This window comes from Barbus barbus, assembly GCF_936440315.1.
Source record: "Barbus barbus genome assembly, chromosome: 1".
Lineage (NCBI taxonomy): Eukaryota > Metazoa > Chordata > Actinopteri > Cypriniformes > Cyprinidae > Barbus > Barbus barbus.
In genome coordinates this window covers 39,337,434-39,355,335 of record NC_136729.1, presented here as the reverse complement: position 1 = coordinate 39,355,335, position 17,902 = coordinate 39,337,434, and the positions used below count along the sequence as shown (strand labels likewise).

The 17,902-nt window shown below is 38.3% G+C and overlaps 1 pseudogene across 1 annotated transcript in view; it reads right to left on the bottom strand.

Annotated features, from left to right (window-relative positions):
- Positions 1-5,182: 5,182 nt before the first annotated feature.
- LOC306870327 (malonate--CoA ligase ACSF3, mitochondrial-like) overlaps positions 5,183-17,902 on the bottom strand; it is a 45,998-nt pseudogene continuing 33,278 nt past the window's right edge. Inside the window, exons 7-9 of the transcript in view lie at positions 13,608-13,742; positions 13,419-13,530; positions 5,183-5,309 (exon numbers count right to left, since the gene is read on the bottom strand). The product of the transcript in view is annotated as a malonate--CoA ligase ACSF3, mitochondrial-like (transcript). The remainder of the gene's footprint in view (positions 5,310-13,418; positions 13,531-13,607; positions 13,743-17,902) is intronic.

The following is a 17,902-nucleotide window of genomic DNA, read 5'->3' as shown; positions in this document are numbered from 1 at the left end:
CATGTTTTATTTAATTTGTTTTGATCTCATAATGTGGTAGAACTTTATTTTACAATCCTGGGTAACACTTAATTTTATGGTGTCCTTGTTACATGTTGCATGCACTTATTATAATAACAATAAATTATGCATAATTGCATGCAAGCAACCCCAAGACAAATGCTAATCCTAACCCTAAGCATATAGTAAGTACATGTAGTCAATACTCAGAACTGAAATGTATACACTGTAACAAGGACACCTTAAAATAATCAGTATGTACATGCAGAACAGGATTGGGTTACAAAGTACTTCTTGTAGTAATTACAATAACTGTGTAATAAAAGAAGTGTAATAAAAAAGTTGCCCAGTGCACTATGAGTGCATCACCAGCATGGTGCAGCTCTTTATAAGGCATTCCCATATTAATTAAATGCTGGGAGGTAAATTGGGCAAATGCTTATTTGGCTAGAACACAATTGAAAAAATAATGTGAAGCCTGCCACCAAGCCTCTCATTGAGTATAGTAGCCTACCGTATAGCATGTATACTGTAGTATAACAGGTTTATTAATGATGGAAATTTGTCAAATTTTCAGAATAAATTTCCTTTTGTTTTTCTAATGTTTTGCATAATTTGACAAAATTGCAGCTTTATTGGAAAAGATGCATGATAAAAAATATTGCGTTGTGTAGTTTTCCTCATGCATCACACTAACTTTTGATGAAACATTATAAGTAGCAAAACTGTGTAAAAATTGATAATAATTTATATGTAATAAATATTCAAATTAGAATGATAGCTTTAACAATGTAATTATTTTTATGCATTCTTACATTTTAAGATTGAAATGATTGAAAAGTCTGAGTCAGTGTTGTATATGATCTTAGCGTGTCCATCTTTATCGTAGTCTTTCCACTTGTGGTTTGCTAATGTGTCTCACAAAGTGTTTTTGCATGGAGTTCAAAGTAAACACCAATGCATTCAATGTAAACACCATATTTAATTGTTTGCAAATAAAAACAAGCCTTTAAGGGAAAGACAGAGTCATTTCTATGGCTTGTAGGTCTTAAAGATGAATAGGTCCCATATGATGTCTGTTTTCATTTTCAGTGATGTGTTGAATGTTGCTGAAAGAGGCACCCACACTGTAAAAAATAATTCTGTAGTTTTTACAAAATAATTTTAGCAGCTGTGGTTGCCAGAATAATTTTGTAAAAAATACAGAAAAACTGTAAACACATTTACAGAACATTTACAAAAAAAACGGTATATAACTGTAATTTACAAACAAGGAAATTTGAATGTAAACCAGTAAATTCAACAACACACACTGCTATTAAAATCTGTTTTGTACCTTTAACATACTGACAACCATCATAATAATGCAGGTGGTAAAAGAGAAAGTCACATGAAGAATCAAAGCTCATCACAAGTAGCTTTGCCAAAAGCAGAAGTATATATTAATATATAGAAGGTGCAGAGTCATTCATGTAAACACAAAACACCATCATGGTAACACACCTGATACTTAAATAATGCAATAAACTTTCATTAAAAACCAGAAGATGTAACATAAAGCCCAAATGTACATAACTGAAAAAAACTATTTAAAAAACATTATTATATAAACAAAATACTTTCAAATGTGGAGTGTCATGCAGGGAATTCTGGGAATATCAGAACAGTTTTTGACTGTAAATTGTACATTGATTTGTTATTTTTTACTTATAAAAACTGTACAATTAACAGCATTATACTGTAAAATCACATGAAATGTCTGGTTAGATCTTTTACAGTTTTTCCCTGCATAGTACGGGAACTTGCCGTTAGCCTATTAACAGTTTTTTCTTTCATAGCGTTTTTTAAACATTTTACAGTTAAAATTACACATATTTTTACAGTGCAGCACAACCCTTTAAACAGATTATATTTCAGTCCCTTGCGTTTTTTCATTACCTATTTGGTAAGGTACATACCTACTGAATACACACACATATATATATATATATATATATATATATCCATAATAAAGTAAAAAATAATGACGGTAAATATGTTTTTTTTTTCATTCAATACCAATACAAACAAGAACCTCTTCACTGTAAAAAATGAATCATGGGTCTTGTAATTTTAATTCAAAAAATTAAGGTGATAATTAAAAATAGTGAGTATATTTCATTAAAGAAATTGTGATTCAGTGTTGTATAGAACATATTGAGGACTTTTTACTAATAAAACCAAGAGATTTCCTCATTTTTAAAGGAAACTTAAGCAGTTTTGAGGCTTGAATTGAGGAACTGATTAAACTAAAAAAAACAAGGAAAGAAGGCTACCTATTTAACAAAGTACAAAATAACAGAAAGTAAGTCAAATACAAACAGGCCTCACTCAAAATCACAGACTTTTGAGAATCAACTTAAAATAAATGAGCACATTTCACAAATTATATTAAATTCATTGTGTCATAGATTAATTACTTTAGGAGATTTTACATGATTTATTCAGGTAGATTCCATTAAAAAACAAGCCTTAATAACTACTGAAAAATATTAAGTGCAATATTGTTACCATAATTTTTTTTTAAGTAAATAGCCCATTCCATTTTTTAGTGTTGAGCAGTCTACCGTTCTATGGTTATCTCCTCAGCCTTTACGTGAAATAGCTTTTGCTACTAGAAAACTCTCTAGAAAAATAGTTCCTAATGCAGTATTAAAACTGTTTAGTATATATGCACTATACAAATATTGAAATAGTAAATGAAACAAGATTATTTTAGTCTTTCTTCTAAATTTCATGATTAATTCAGTGTGTTACTTGCCATTTCTTTGTAAATATTTCTGAAATTTACTAGCAATTTCTGAGTTCAAAGTAAACTCCACACCAACTTCCGTTATTCACCTCCTGGTTGTGGTACTTGACTGTTTATTTCTTTGCTCGTTGTGTGTGAAAGCTGGTGATAAAATAACCGCAGTAATAACGAAGTAGAGTCCAGTCCAATGTTTCTCTTGACTTGTCTCTTGTGGCCCCCACAGGGCCCAGGGGCCCAATAAGCATCCATCTGCAGACAGCCCACTACAACACGCTTGAGTGGACATCCATGCAAGCCAGGGTGTTTGTAAGTATGTGTGTGTGTGCGTGTTTGTGCACTCTAGTATGTCTGACTGGAGCTGCAGACATTTTATCATTCTAGAGCCTTGGGGATCAACCCCCCCACACGCAAATACACAAAAACAATCTTCACAACCCTGCTATCAACCCCACTATCGTCTTTTCTTCTCTTTGCCGTGCCACCTTTATAGTCTCCTGTCAGCATGTCTCACAGCCCATCCACCAGTGCCACTGCAACCCACCCAGCACATCCATCCTTCTCAGCCAGGCCAGAGATCGATAGAGCTGCTCTCTTAATCAGCTCTCTGGTGACTGCAGGCAGAGGAGGGATGGAGCGGGTGCTCTTTCCTTCACTCTTTTTTCCCCGCTTGGTTGCCTCTGTTCATTCAACATCTATTTTACCTCCGTATCTTCTCAAACCCCCACACTGCTGGTGGGGCCGACTTATATTTCCAGAGCCCAGCCTAGGGGAGTCCGTCCGTCAGTGTCTCTCAGTCGTTCTCTCTGGATGGTTCGAGCCGCGTTGTGAGCTCTCTGGTTCAGTGCTGCTGCTGACGCTCTGAGTAATTGTGTTGATTTATTATAGGGCAACTGCTGCACTGTAAGTTAATTTATACACAATAACTTCCAAAGTCACAAACACTTAAAAGGAGATACACTCTGGGTGCGTTTGAAACAGAAGAAAGCTGCATAGTGAGTCGTAGTAGTGGTTAATAGTGGAGAAATTGCATTAAAGTAAACCAAAATATCCTTACTCAAACACTGAAATGTATAAATATTAACATCATGCATTTCCATAATAAGTATGCTAAAGTGCCCTTTTTTCACAAGGGGATGCCTTCTGAACTTCAAAGGTTTCATGCCACTTGTGGTTGGCACAAACACACATTATGTAATGTTGTTTTAGGTTTTTGAGGATGAGGGCATCTCATTGAACTGTCTGTGTTGGAATCTCCCTAATTTGGTTAGCTATACTACCAAAGTGAAGGTGAATATAAATACTAAAATACTGTCAAGTTTGTTTGGATGCAGATCCTTTGACGTCAGCAACAAAAGATATGGGAAGCTGAAAACCCCTGTTTATTTTGATTTCCTAATTATCTGTGATGATATGCTTAGTTGAATTTCATTCAGCATATTGTATTAGACCAGATCAGAACAGATATGCATCCCTTTTCAACTGGATGTCCAAGGCACCATAACATTTCATTTGAATTTAGAACAAATTCAACTGAATTTTGGAGAAAAGCAAGGTATTATTTAAAGTAAGTAACTGCAAGTAAGCAATTATGTAGATTTTCCAGAAAAATGAAAACATTGCATTTGAGTAATCCAACATGCCAGCTTCTTGTTCAACCAATGGTATACGGCACTGAAATGTACCTACAGACTCACCTGAGATTCATAGGATAAGACAGTAAGGGATTCCTAACAGAGATTTGTCAAGAAACCACTACACTTGTTCTCTCATGGACCAATACAATGGGCTTATCTGTAGATGCACTATCAGTGAAATAGAGGGGACGACAGAAGAGAGGACCCATCTGTGCTGTAATCACTTCCTTCTCCACAAGCCCACACCGCCTTTGGGCCTGACCGCACACCTGTGTACACACAGCTCCACACACACAAACACACGTGCACACAGACACTTGATATCACGAGGAGAACATCACTGATTTAAATGAGTTTATTTCAAAATTTCATTACAAAAATATGTAATTCATTTTAAATAGACATGCTGCTGCCTTAACATCTTCAGTGTTTTAAAACGTGTACATTTTCAAATTTTCTTCAGTTTAAACAAGTCAGATTATTACCATTGTTTTATTTTAAATATAGATTACATTTAAAACACATTTTTTAAATTTCATCTATTACCTGATAAATAAAACACCACAGAAATCAAGTATATTTAAAACAGTGCAATGCTTTGGATTGTGAACACATCCAATCACTCATGCCGTCATCTACTGTTCAGTGAGGAGACATCACAATTTCTTTTCTTTCAAAGATCAGATCCAGACATAGTTCTTCAGTCTGTGGTTAAAACTCAAATATCTCTGAAGACTGATCTTGGATCAGAGATGGTTCAATCAGAGTGAGTAGGGAAAAACTGGCGAAGAAGGTCCTTCTTATTCACCTTGCCCATCTGGTTTCTGGGCATGTCTTCCACCAGGATCAGCCCTGTGGGAATGGTGTATGGAACCATGTGCTCTCTGAAAGAAGAAACCAAAAGAGAAGATCAACTTAAGAAAATAAGAAATCGTGGATTTCAGTTGTTCTTTTGCGATTGTTGTTTGTTAGATGTCCCCAAAGAGATCCTGGGTAAGCTCACGGTGTAACAGCACGGCCAGGCTCTCCACCCAGCCAACTACCACGATCCACGTCACCTGTATTCTAATCACACGCACCTGCACCCCATCACCGTCATCACCCAGAACCACATAAAAGCACTCACCTCCAGTCGCTCAGTGTCCGATCTCGTTATTCCAACGTGGACTCCATTTCCTGCATACCAAGATCGATGAGTATTATCTCCTACCCTTTACCTGTTGTACTTACCTCCTGTTCTCCGTCCCGTTGTCTCCCTGTGTCCAGATTGTTCCTCTCCATGGTCAGTTTCTCTGTCACCCCGATCCTCATCGGATGCTCTGCTCCTTGCTCCTGGAAAGCACAAAGACAACACTCAGTTCCTTCCCCATTGGCATTCCAAAACCTCTTCGAGGCGGACACTCACCTCTCATCACCAGCCGCACTCATCCACTGCACGATCTCTACAAATAAAGTCACTGTGTGTTACACTTACCCTTGTGTCCGGCAGCTTCTCTAACACACGGCAGATGGTGATATACATGTTAGTTTAGGTGACACATAATTTTCACTAACTAAATGAAAATCAGTGTTGAATTACAAAACTATGGAAAAAAATATTTTTGTCAAAAACAATTGTCAAAATGTCAGTTTTGGTGAGTATTATTAAATGTTGGCTTTGTTTTAAGTGAACATGAACAGTTGGAAAAATATTGAACACATATTAGTCTAGTCAGACTCTAGTGGATCCATGCATTTGGTCTAATACACCTGCTACTGCCTGTGTCTTTAATGTTAATCAAACAACAAAAAAGAAAATCACTCACTGCTCTTGACTGAATCACTTTAGTAGCTTTAATAAGGATTAATCTAGACTAGGGTAGTCAGTTGATTAAAATGTTTAATCTAATTTATTACATGATGTGTTGATTAATTAATCGAATTAATCGCAAATTACATTTGGCTGTGAAAATACCCCAAAAGATTATTAAATGCTATTTTTGTGTTAAATGAGAAAGTAGACATTACAAGTAGTAGCTTTAGAAAGAAATACTGTATTTGATTCAATGTAAAATTTATTACACAAACGTTCAGGCTGCAATCAGGTTTTTTTTTTTGTTCATGCAATGGAAGTCATTTGTTACCAAAACAGCTTTGTTTCCAACAGTCTTCAAAACAGCTTATTTTATGTTCCACAAAAGCAAGTAAGTCATTCAGGTTTGAGATGACATAATTGTTTTTTGGTGTGAACTATCCCTTTACAGTTATTTTTTTTTCAAGGGGTCATAAAATGCAATTTCAAGTTTTCCTTTCTCTTTGGAGTGTCTAAGCTGATTGTGCATAGATGAGATGTCTGAAGTTGCAAAGACTAAAGTCTCAAACAAAAGAGATGTTCTTTATCAACGTTAAGACTCATCCACACCCCCCTAAAACATCTCTTTCAAATACGCCCCCACATGTCTACGTCACAATGTGGAAATATTTGCGTAATGCCGCCCAAATGTTTCAGTAACCGCAGTAGTGTTGATGCAGCCGTGTCAGGGAGAAGCTGTGTGTTTCTAGGCGAAATCAAAAGCACTTTATTTGGCCTTCCGAAAGTAGATGCATTTAGGAATCATTAAAGGGATGCTCCACCCCAAAATGAAAATGTTGTCATTAATCACTTACCCCCATGTCGTTCCAAACTCGTAAAAGCTTTGTTCGTCTTTGGAACACAATTTAAGATATTTTGGATGAAAATTGGGATGCTTGTGACTGTCCCATTGACTGCATAGTAAATTGCACTGTCAAGGTCCATAAAAGTATGAAAAGCATCGTCAGAATAGTCCATCTGCAATCAGTGGTTCAATCTGAATTTAATGAAGCGACGAGAACACTTTTTCTGCGCAAAGAAAGCAAAAAAACTATTTTATTCAACAATTCGTCTCCTCTGTGTCAGCGTAGCGCCATTTTCATTCAATTCAAATTTATTCAATTCAAAGCGTAAACAAATGTAGAAGATGTATCCTTGTGGTGTGGCTGACACAGAACAGTGTACGCTGCTGGCGTCCAGTGGATATTCTCCAAAATGGCGCTACGCTGACACAGAGGAGACGAATTAAAATAGTTTTTTGGTTTTCTTTGCGAAGAAAATGTGTTCTCGTCACTTCATTAAATTCAGATTGAACCACTGATGGCAGATGGACTATTCTAACGATGCTTTTGTTTGCAAATACATAAGAGCATCATCACTGTGTCTGTCATGCGATTCTGTTCCCCTCTCAGGCTTGAACTGATGGTAAAACTAAGGACATTATTAACTGTCTTTACTTTAATTTTGAAAGCTGAAGCTTGCGATTATGGAAAGGGGCGTTATATTTACGACGCGGCTTGTGGTGTTCGGCCAATCACAATGCACTGTGCCAGTTGGCCAATCAGAGCAGACTGTGCTTGTCGGAAGGAGGGACTTTGTAGAAAACGAAGCGTTTGAGAGAGGCGGGGCATAGAGGACCTACTATAATGTACAGTATTTGAAAAACATTAAAGCATGTCAACATATTCTGTTACACCAAAAACACAAAATAATGATCTTTAAAAAAGCATCATATGACCCCCTTTAATGAAATAATATTCTAAATAAGAAACTAAAACTGCCAGCAGGTGGCGGTAAATATCTTTATGAGTCTTTCATTCGATTAATTCAAACGGCTGATTCATTCAGGAATGAAGTAAACGGCTCACTTTATGAATGGTTCTTTGAATCACTAGCCGTGTTTCCACTGTCGGGCCAAAAGCGGGCGTGCTAGTGCATGCCAGGGCCAGTCACGTTTCCACTGTCACTTCTGGGGCTTGATCGTGCTTCGTTGGTGCTTCCTCAGGGCTAAAGGCCAGGGTTCTTTGGCCCTACGAAAACCTTGGGCCAAAGCGTGTCAACTGGGGCTAGAGGAGTGGTTATGAACAAAGGTGGAGTTTCTCAGTATCTGGAGAGCATCAGCGCCACGGATCATTTCATAAAGTTAGCAGCTATAACACCAAGACTTTTAAAATAATTTTAGCTCAAAACTCACTTTCAGACAGCAACGAATGTTTGAAATAACTTCTGTTTGAGATCCGATGTGTATTATGATACACCATACTAGGCAGAAATATTTATAAGCGATCAAAAGAATATGCACGCAAGCCATTACCACAGTACCACGTTACCACAGTAAACATGGTAAATACGACTGCTTGAAAAAATCAGATGTCAGCTTCTCATTCTCTATCACAATCGTGTATTTATTTAGTAACATATTTTATCTGTCATAAGTGTCGTCTCGAGACTGTAGCTCCGTGTATGTCATAAAAAATATAATAATGGCTTTTGTTCGGGGGCTCCCTCTTCTACTCTGGTCGTATTTTTGATGGAAAAATATAGAAGTGATCTTTCTAAATGTGATGTATACTGTGACTACAAATAAACAGAAACAGACTTGACTGAATATATGTGCTCTTTCGTGGAAGTCTTTCGGGGAAGTCGTGGCCTAATGGTTAGAGAGTTGGACTCGTGATCCAAAGGTTGCAGGTTCGAGTCTCCGGCCGGCAGGAATTGTAGGTGGGGGGAGTGAATGTCCAGCGCTCTCTCCACCCTCAATACCACGACTGAGGTGCCCTTGAGCAAGGCACCGAACCCCCAACTGCTCCCCGGGCGCCGCAGCATAAATGGCTGGGTGTATGTTCACGGTGTGTGTGTGTTCACTGCTGTGTGTGTGCACGATGGATGGGTTAAATGCAGAGCACGAATTCCGAGTATGGGTCACCATACTTGGCTGAATGTCACTTCACTTCACTTTCTTTTGTGAAATAACGGTTCATACCACTTTATTTCTGTGACTAATTTAAAATCCTGATAAATTAATTAATTATGATCATGTATCACTTATTATTGTAAACATCGATGCTTTTGGATTTAAATCTTTAACAAAGCATGCAAACAAACTTTTATCCGCTTTTATCATGTTCGTTTTATCATGTTCGTTTTATCATGTTCGTTAGTTCCAGTGACACTAGCTTTCTGATAACTTCTCTTTGTTGGTGAAATGATGGGGTTGCATGACGTTGTTCCTGAGAGGCGTGTAAAGGGTGGGTTTTAGTGAAGCGCAACGGAGCTTCTGGCCCGATGGTGGAAACGCATCGCAATTTTGGGCTCGGTGCTGCAGGTCCGAGGCTATTAGCCCCGCCCGGCCCGCCCTTAGCCCTGGCTCACACTGGCCCGCTGGGGAAAAGCGGCTACTGATTCACACGATTTGTTCAAAACGCAGATTCATTCAGAAACTAAACACCGCTATGTTGCTCGGAGACGCACAAGAATTCTTCTGTGGCTTTATAGACAATATTTTTGTTGGCAAAACTGAGCAAAAACAGACAATATTAACTTCAACTGGACTGTTGTATAAAATCAGATTTAAACTAGTTATATTAGAGGCAAAAACAGCACTCGTGCGATTGCTCTCGCTGCTTGTGTAATATCGCTTATAATATGATATAAATATGAGACAAAAACTCATACAGGAGCATTTTTATCCCAATATCTTGAATTTTAGGGCATAACTGCATTTATGGAGATGTTGCCCAGCATCATATGTGTCAACAGTCAACTGTGTGAAATGTAAGATGATGTACAGGTCTGGGGGCGGGGCCAGTGCGTTAACTGCCTTAAAATATTTTAATCGCTCATTTTCAGAACTAATTAATTAAGTTAACATGTTAAACTGACAGCCCTAATCTAAACAATATGCTTGTTTTTAAGATAAAAACGTTATATGTCATAATTAAATCTAATTAATTAAACCTTAATAATTCATATTACCATTTCTCCAAGAATATATAATAAGTTATATAATAGAAATTTTGGCGAAATGCTTAATTAGCACATTGCAATTTAACTAACCCGTTAGATTTTAGTCCTGTAAATCTACTGTAGACCTTAGTCAACTGAAATCCTATGATATATAAAACAATTAACATTACTAAAATATGACTAAAATTAAATGTCATTTTAGTTAAAATACTGACTAAAACTAAATCAAAATTTGCTGTCAAAATTAACACTGCTAGCTAAGACAACAATCAAAGTGTTCAGTGTTGTGTAGGAGTCACACAGAAAGAATTTCAATTCCATCAGAAACTAAGATTCATCACAAAGGTGATGTTTGAATTAATTCATTGGTGATGGATGAGCTTGTGACTTTGTGAAACTGATCATAAACAAAGCATTTTCTCTAATACTTGCCTAGAACCCCTGAAAATGGAACATTTACTTGCATCGTGTTATAACAAAACATGAAATCAAGCTTTTGCAGCTAGAAGCATCTGTACAAATGTACTTATGCAGACCATGCTTCTTTTTCAGGACCAAAGAAGGAAATCTAGTTGCAGATGGCAAAATCATGAAAAAAAAAACAACAACAACAAAAAAGATTTTTAACTTCATAAAATTCAACTCTGGTAGTGGAAGGAAATAAAGATGTGTCATAATTTAATGCTGCATATTGTTTTATATGGAACATGTGGTGAAAATGTCTTCAGGCAAAGCAAAGACACTAATGACTTTGTGCAGATGTGAAACATCACGAGTGAAATACACACATAAATACATAAAATGACAAAAAACCTATTACATATCTTTTAACGCAGCCGCCATCCTCTATGCTGGAACTTCTGTTGTTTAAAACGCTGCCAGATACATGGAATTCGATTAATTCACAAACAATGAAATCAGCGTGAAATAAAGACAAATACTAAAAGGCAGAGTGGAGCGCTGAGCTAATTAAATGTTTTGCGCTCTTGCCCGACTCCTGTGGTTGTCTACAGTACAGGCCTGGAGCCGTCTTTATCATCTTACGTTTTTCTGAGTGTGAAAATATTTTCTTATTCTGTTTTCTTCTACATAAGTCCCTTCCAGCAAGGTGTCTCTCTGTTAATGCCACCTCTTTTCACTCCCTCTCTTTTCTCTCTTCCCTGCAGTGGTTTGAAGATTTTGAACGCACTTCTCACTCCGGAATATTCTGCTCTTTACTGTAGCTGCATTCTCTTTGCATGCATGTCTGTGTGCAGTGTTTGTGTAATTTTTAGCTCATCATCTCCTGTCTTTCTACGCCTTATGACATATATAGAGTGACGATTACGCAGGGTGACAGCTGGAGTTACGGCACTGGGGAGTGAGCATCTTTCCCTGTGCATGTTGCTCTTTGCTGGGCTGTGCTGGAGGGGCTGGGACAGGTCAGAAGGGCCGTCGCAAAAAACACACGCAGTAACGCACTGCACTGCACAACACCCCCACAAAATATGGAGCTCACACACACATCGAGAAAGAAAAAGCCCTGAGCTACTTCCTCTAAAGGGACATGTGTCTTTTGACAGAACTTGCGTTCAGGCAAAAATGGTACATTTGGGCAACAAAAGAGACATTTTAAAAAAGCGAGAGAGAATGAGGAATAAAATAAACATGCACAGAGCACGTTAGACATCGTTTCTTTCTTCTCACCATCATTGGTTTCTTTCGCTGCCCCTTCTTCCACCAAAAACACATCTGTTCTTGCAGCATGCTCCTAAATGAGTTCTTGTCCATGAGTGTCTACGTGTGTCTATTGTTATTTATACAGAGGCTTTTAAAAATCCTCTTGAGTCTAACGCATGTCCTGAGGGATTCCAACTCGACGTCTGACTCAACATGCTACATGTACGCTGACGCAAGCCCAAAACACACTTCCAAACACACTGCTGTGCTCCACAATAAACTACTTGAAACAAGGCTCCCGGTGCATTTCAGCAACATTTCATCACCTGCCTGATTTTTTTGAGTAAGTTCAAGTGTGTCTTGGTAGATGCTGATTGACACTAGAAAATTCTAGTCTTGTCATATCGCATTCAGACCTCTAGGGGAGCTAAAGATGGAGAATGATGTACAATGTAAATTAGTATCAGCTTTTGTGAGCTATTCTATTTTACAAAAAAAAATTACAAAAAAGAAAAAAAAGTAGTGTTGACAGAGCAACAAATGCACTGGTGATAAATGGTAATTCTACAAATGCTAACACTAGGGCTGGGAGCGATATGGTCCAAAAAATTGTCATGATAATTTTTTTTCATATCAGTCGATATCCAGTTATCAAGATAATTATCAAAATTGATTTCTTTCAAGTTTAAAGGCAGATTTATTCTCCCGAGTGAAGGTTGTAACCAGACAGTTCACATGTTTTAAACTACTTGATGGCATGATTTAAATTTATGTTCATTAACAAAAATAGTAACATCTGTAAAAACTGTACCAACCTCACATTTATAGGGTAAAATGTAAATATTCTGACTGTTCGAGTTAGGACTCTACTTAACCAAATTAACCATTCGTCATCTATAGTATCACACAATTAGACCATGATAACCAAAGATAACCACACATATCACCTCTCTACTATGGTAAAATGTAATTATATGGTTTCTATGGTATTTGTATGAAAAACAGTAGCCTAAATACATGTAATATAAATACAAATGCACAAATGCTATAGCTTATTAACAACCATTACTCAGTTTAATACGTCTACATTAATAATATAATAAAATTTCATATTCTATATCCAGTGAAATATTAATATTGAAATATATATTGTCTGTGCTGTTTTATTGGCTTTTTCCTCTTTTGGTGCATAAACATTACATCAAGCATTAATAGAATATTTTATCGCTCTATAAAGGGATAAATATTTTGTGATAATTATTGCTATTGTTTTATCGTCCAGCACTAGCTAGCACCTATTTAATAAATCTTGCCTTTGAGAAAATCAGTCAGGACTACTGGGATTGTCACGGTATTAATATACATGAGGTAAGATAAGTTTTATGCATCCACTTTTTTTACTCTTTCTCACCATGTCTCACATTTTTAAATCCAAGAATTTGTTCTGTGTGAACAGCCCCTTAATGGGCTGAATAAACTGCAGTGTGGACCGAGCTTATTCTAACCTAAAGTCTGTTTCAGTGAGGATTTGAGTTACCTGGCCCAGGCCTTTAGCTGTGACAGAGTCAAAGTCTTCCCCTTCCTCAGCTGCACAACTGCAGTGACCTTCTGACCCCAGGTTGGGTCTGGAGCACCAGTCACAGCCACATCTAAAGCAAAGAAGAAACAGTGCATATTTATTCCCCTGTCCATATGTACATGTGTATTTGTGTGAGTGCTTGTGTACCTGTGATATCTGGGTGGGCTAGCAGATATCTCTCCACATCTAGCGCACTGATCTTGTATCCTCCGCTCTTGATGATATCCACTGATGTGCGGCCCATGATCCAGTACACGCCATCTCTGTAGAGTGCAGTGTCACCTAAAAGAGCATCCAGAGCGGTCAGAGATCCCTTTGAGTTACACCTGTCTCCACACCGCCCTCCGGTTTAATAGGGGTCTGCGCCTCTATTAATCGCTAAAGAGTCCATATTATGGGGCTCAACAGTGAGGCAAACGGCTGTATAGTCTACATCCTCCTGCTACAGCTGTGGAAGGGGGCAGCAATAAGAATATGAGGGGTTGTGTGTGTGTGGTTGCTGCACGTTGTCCTCTGCTGAGCTCTAATAATAGCCTGTAATCAGGCTCAAGATCTTCTGCTTGCAATCTTAAAAACCAATTGCACAGAGCTGCTCAGCTGGAGACTGCTTAATTACCACCCCATAACACACAAACACACTGCAGCCATCAGCAGCAGGAGCAGTGTGATACACACTATCCAAAACAGGTTCAGGTTTCCGATATCAAGTTTCCTCAGTGCTACAAAGTGACAAATGCAATCTGAAACAGAATCTGGCTCAAATGCTGAAATTAATGTGGTTTTGTGGCCTTTGCTTGCATGTGTCTCTGAAGTCCAAGAGACCGGAGTGTGCCCTATGCAATAATTTATAGATACTGTCATAAGCTGCATCCAAAAGTAGTAGTACAGAGAATGTTGTACCTCACCATTTAACAAAAATGACAACTCCTCTCCCACAGCCATGAGATAAGTGCCCAAAGTGTCCAATGTTTTCGCAATTTTTTTATGAGTACTGCATATTTCGACTAACCTGCCATACTACTTTTTGCATACTAGTAGTAAGGAAGTAGACATATCAGTTTGCATGGCTTGTTGCAGTCATTACCATTTAGGACAATATCAGATTAACATCAAAAAGATGGAACCATTAGCTTGTTGCTTTATCATGACGTATCTGGTTAGGACAAGGTGTTAGCCTCCACTTTAACACACACCTTGATGAAAGGCCAACGTTTTCAGTCCGAGTCTGAAAAGTACAAGTCATCACAAGCCAGAATGTTTTCCAATCTCTTTAGCAGAGCGGGGACAAAGACACTTCGCATCGAGTGTTGGGGCTCAGCTGGGGCAGGACCATGAAGCCGACAGGAAATAGGTCATAGCAGGTGAGTGACTGAGTGTGAAAGAAAAGGAGGAAAGAACATTGGGCAAAGGTGTTGGATGTCCAGCGTGGATCATTATTGAGTGCTAAGCCCCAGCTGTGGCGAAGGGGAGTTGAGAAACGAGAGTGCATGTCTGTGAGGTGTGTGAAGGTTAAGGATGATATGTCATGGGTTATAGTGTATGAGTGTGTGTGGGAGGGGGTGGTTAAGTTGACAGGGCAAGGGGAACTATGCTGTGACTGGTTGGAGATGAAAGCCAGTTGATGAGTGAGATGGGAATCACGTCCCCATGATCAGTCAATACATCAGCATCTCAGAACTCATTGCCACAAACTTTAATTAGTTTCTATCCTTTATTGCCACAATGCTTCCATTCCCTTCCTAAAGGGATATTACTGTATGGGCTCTTCTGACCATGTTCCAGTTACATCTACAGTTACAGTTTGACCATGTTACCACCTAAAAACCATAAAAATTACTGCATGATATACTTACCCTCAAATCATCCTAGGTGTATATGACTTTCTTCTTTCAGATGAATACAATGGGAGTAAGATAAAAAATGTCCTGGCTCTTTCAAGGTTTATAATGGCACTGAATTGTGGTCTAGATTTTGAAGTACAAAAAAATACATCCATCCATCATAAAAAGTACTCCACATGGCCCGGGAGGGTTAATTAAAGCCCTTCTGAATTGAGGCAATGCGTTTGTGTAAGAAAAATATCCATATTTAAAACTTTATAAACAGTAATATCTAGCTTCTGCTAACTGTCACATGTGCATTCACAAGAGAGTGACGATCCAGCTGAGGACGTAGGATGTAGGCGTAGCACTTTTTTTCACTGCCATTATAAAGCTTGGAAGAGCCAGGACATTTTTAATAATACAAACTCTGATTGTATTCATCTGAAAGAAGAAAGTCGCATAAACCTAGGATGGCTTGAGGCTGAGTACATAATTGGGTAATTTTCATTTTTGGGTGAATTATCCCTTTAACAACTACATAGCAATGCCATTGCAACACCCATAATACCCTAGCATTGTAGTGGGGAGTTTTGGTACAGGCAAATACACTTTTTGTTTTAGAAAATGTCTAGTTTCATCCATACTTCCTTTAACTCATTAAACTGAGGTGTCCATACTGGAAGTAAGAGTTCAAACCTCACTTTAAATGTAAAGGCTGAGACACAATGGTCAGCTGTCGGGCAATGTCAGGCCACGAGGTTCGTACTGTTAGCACTACTTCCAACCTGTCAGTGGAGTCCGTTTGTGAGAGAGATCACTGTGACTGTCTGTTCAGCTTAACGAAGCAGTGCATGAGAAAAACGGTACTGACGGAAGCTAGCAAACGAAACTCGAGCGAGAGTGGTGTGAAAGCAAGTACATTTTTAAAATCTGCAGTCTTAGCTCTTCTGGTTTCCCCTTTTGAATGACATATACAGACTACTGCCATCTGTTTTTTTGGAGAGTTATTTCCTTTCACGCAGGTGCAGAACGTACGTGCTATTTGGTGGTTGACTGTCATGTGGTGCGTTGAAAATGCAACTTTTTGGCCCAGAAACAGGTGATGTAAAGCAGCTTTCATTACTGCTAATTTTCTGATGTTGATTTGCTGTGTCTGGGCCTTTACATGGAGTGGGTCACTTCATGGGGGCAGATAGATTAAGATCACATGACTAAATGTAATTATTTTAAGTTAGAAAACCGGCTGTTATTGGACACTTTTGCTAATGCAGTAAATTAACCATGGCTGATGTGGATAGTGTCAGTCCAGTATGCTTGCCATATTAGTCAGATTTTTTACACACAAAGTGTACATAGAAAAACAACTGCCTTTTTCCAATAAATTTTCAATAAAGCTCTACAATGCAGTGTTACATCACTTTTTTCTCTTTGCCTCTCTCCCACCATCCCTCTCTCTCTCATTCTCCAGCGAGGAGCACGGCATCAATAGAGGGCCCATCTGTTCCCATACATCAGGCTCTTCATTTCAGTTTATTAGCTGGGATAAATCATAAATATTTCATTATACATCACGGGCGGCTGTCGCAGGGACGGCGCAATTTATCAGCGCTGCCCTCTCTTGCCGCCCAGCACCGGAGCAATAAGCTTTCCAGTCTATTAAACAAGATTGATACAGTGTGTAAATTTAGATATTGGGAATTTCTTCACAGACCACTGCTCCACAGTGATAGGCTGGGGTGAGGTGAAGGAGAAGCGGGCGGGTGCAAGGAGACGGAGAGAGCGAGCAAGGGATGGGGGCGGTGGGGAAAAGTGGCTGGGTGTTAACAGCAGTAAGAGCGTATTTACACTCGCCTCGTCCCTCTTTAAAATAACCCTATCCGCAAACGTGAGGTGTAATTTGGTCACAGCAGCATAGCTTCCTTCTCATGGAAATGAACCAGGAACATGTTTGACATGGGGACAGATAAGCTGTTGGTGTGTGAAAGGAGAGAATTTACAGAGGTTTTTATCCTCTTTAAGAATCCATAATGCCCCTGGGGAGGGATCAAAGGTCACAGAAAGTATTAAACCCTCATGTCAGGGGTTTTTTCTATGATTAAAAGCAAAAGAAGGTTGATGTTGATGAGTATGTGGATATGAATAACACTGTGTCCAAACCAGCCAAAAAAAAAAAAGCTAAATGCTACCACCTCCATCGAAAATAATTTTTGTCCTAACCAACCGGCAAACAACGAGTAACTTTTTGTTGATGGTTTGGTTTCTATTCCTGCAGCAATGCCCTGGGTAGGACATTATGTAATTAAATAAATAAATTAAAAAAAATTTGACTGACAGCATCTTCATGTTCAGTGAGGACAGACAAATTGTTTGTTGCTTTGACGTTCTGGCATGTAAATTGTAGAAAAATATTTTTTTAAAGAAAAATTGGGGAATTTGAAAAAATATTCTATGCCATATTCAAAATACGTTTAATTTTAATGACTAAAAATGCCATGTGATGTAATCAAGTAAAAAATAAAAATTTTACTTGCACCATGAATGTACATGTATTGTATTAAATTTTTGCAGCAAATTTTTGCAGCCATTCTGACATTGAAATACCTGATTCATGTGATTCGT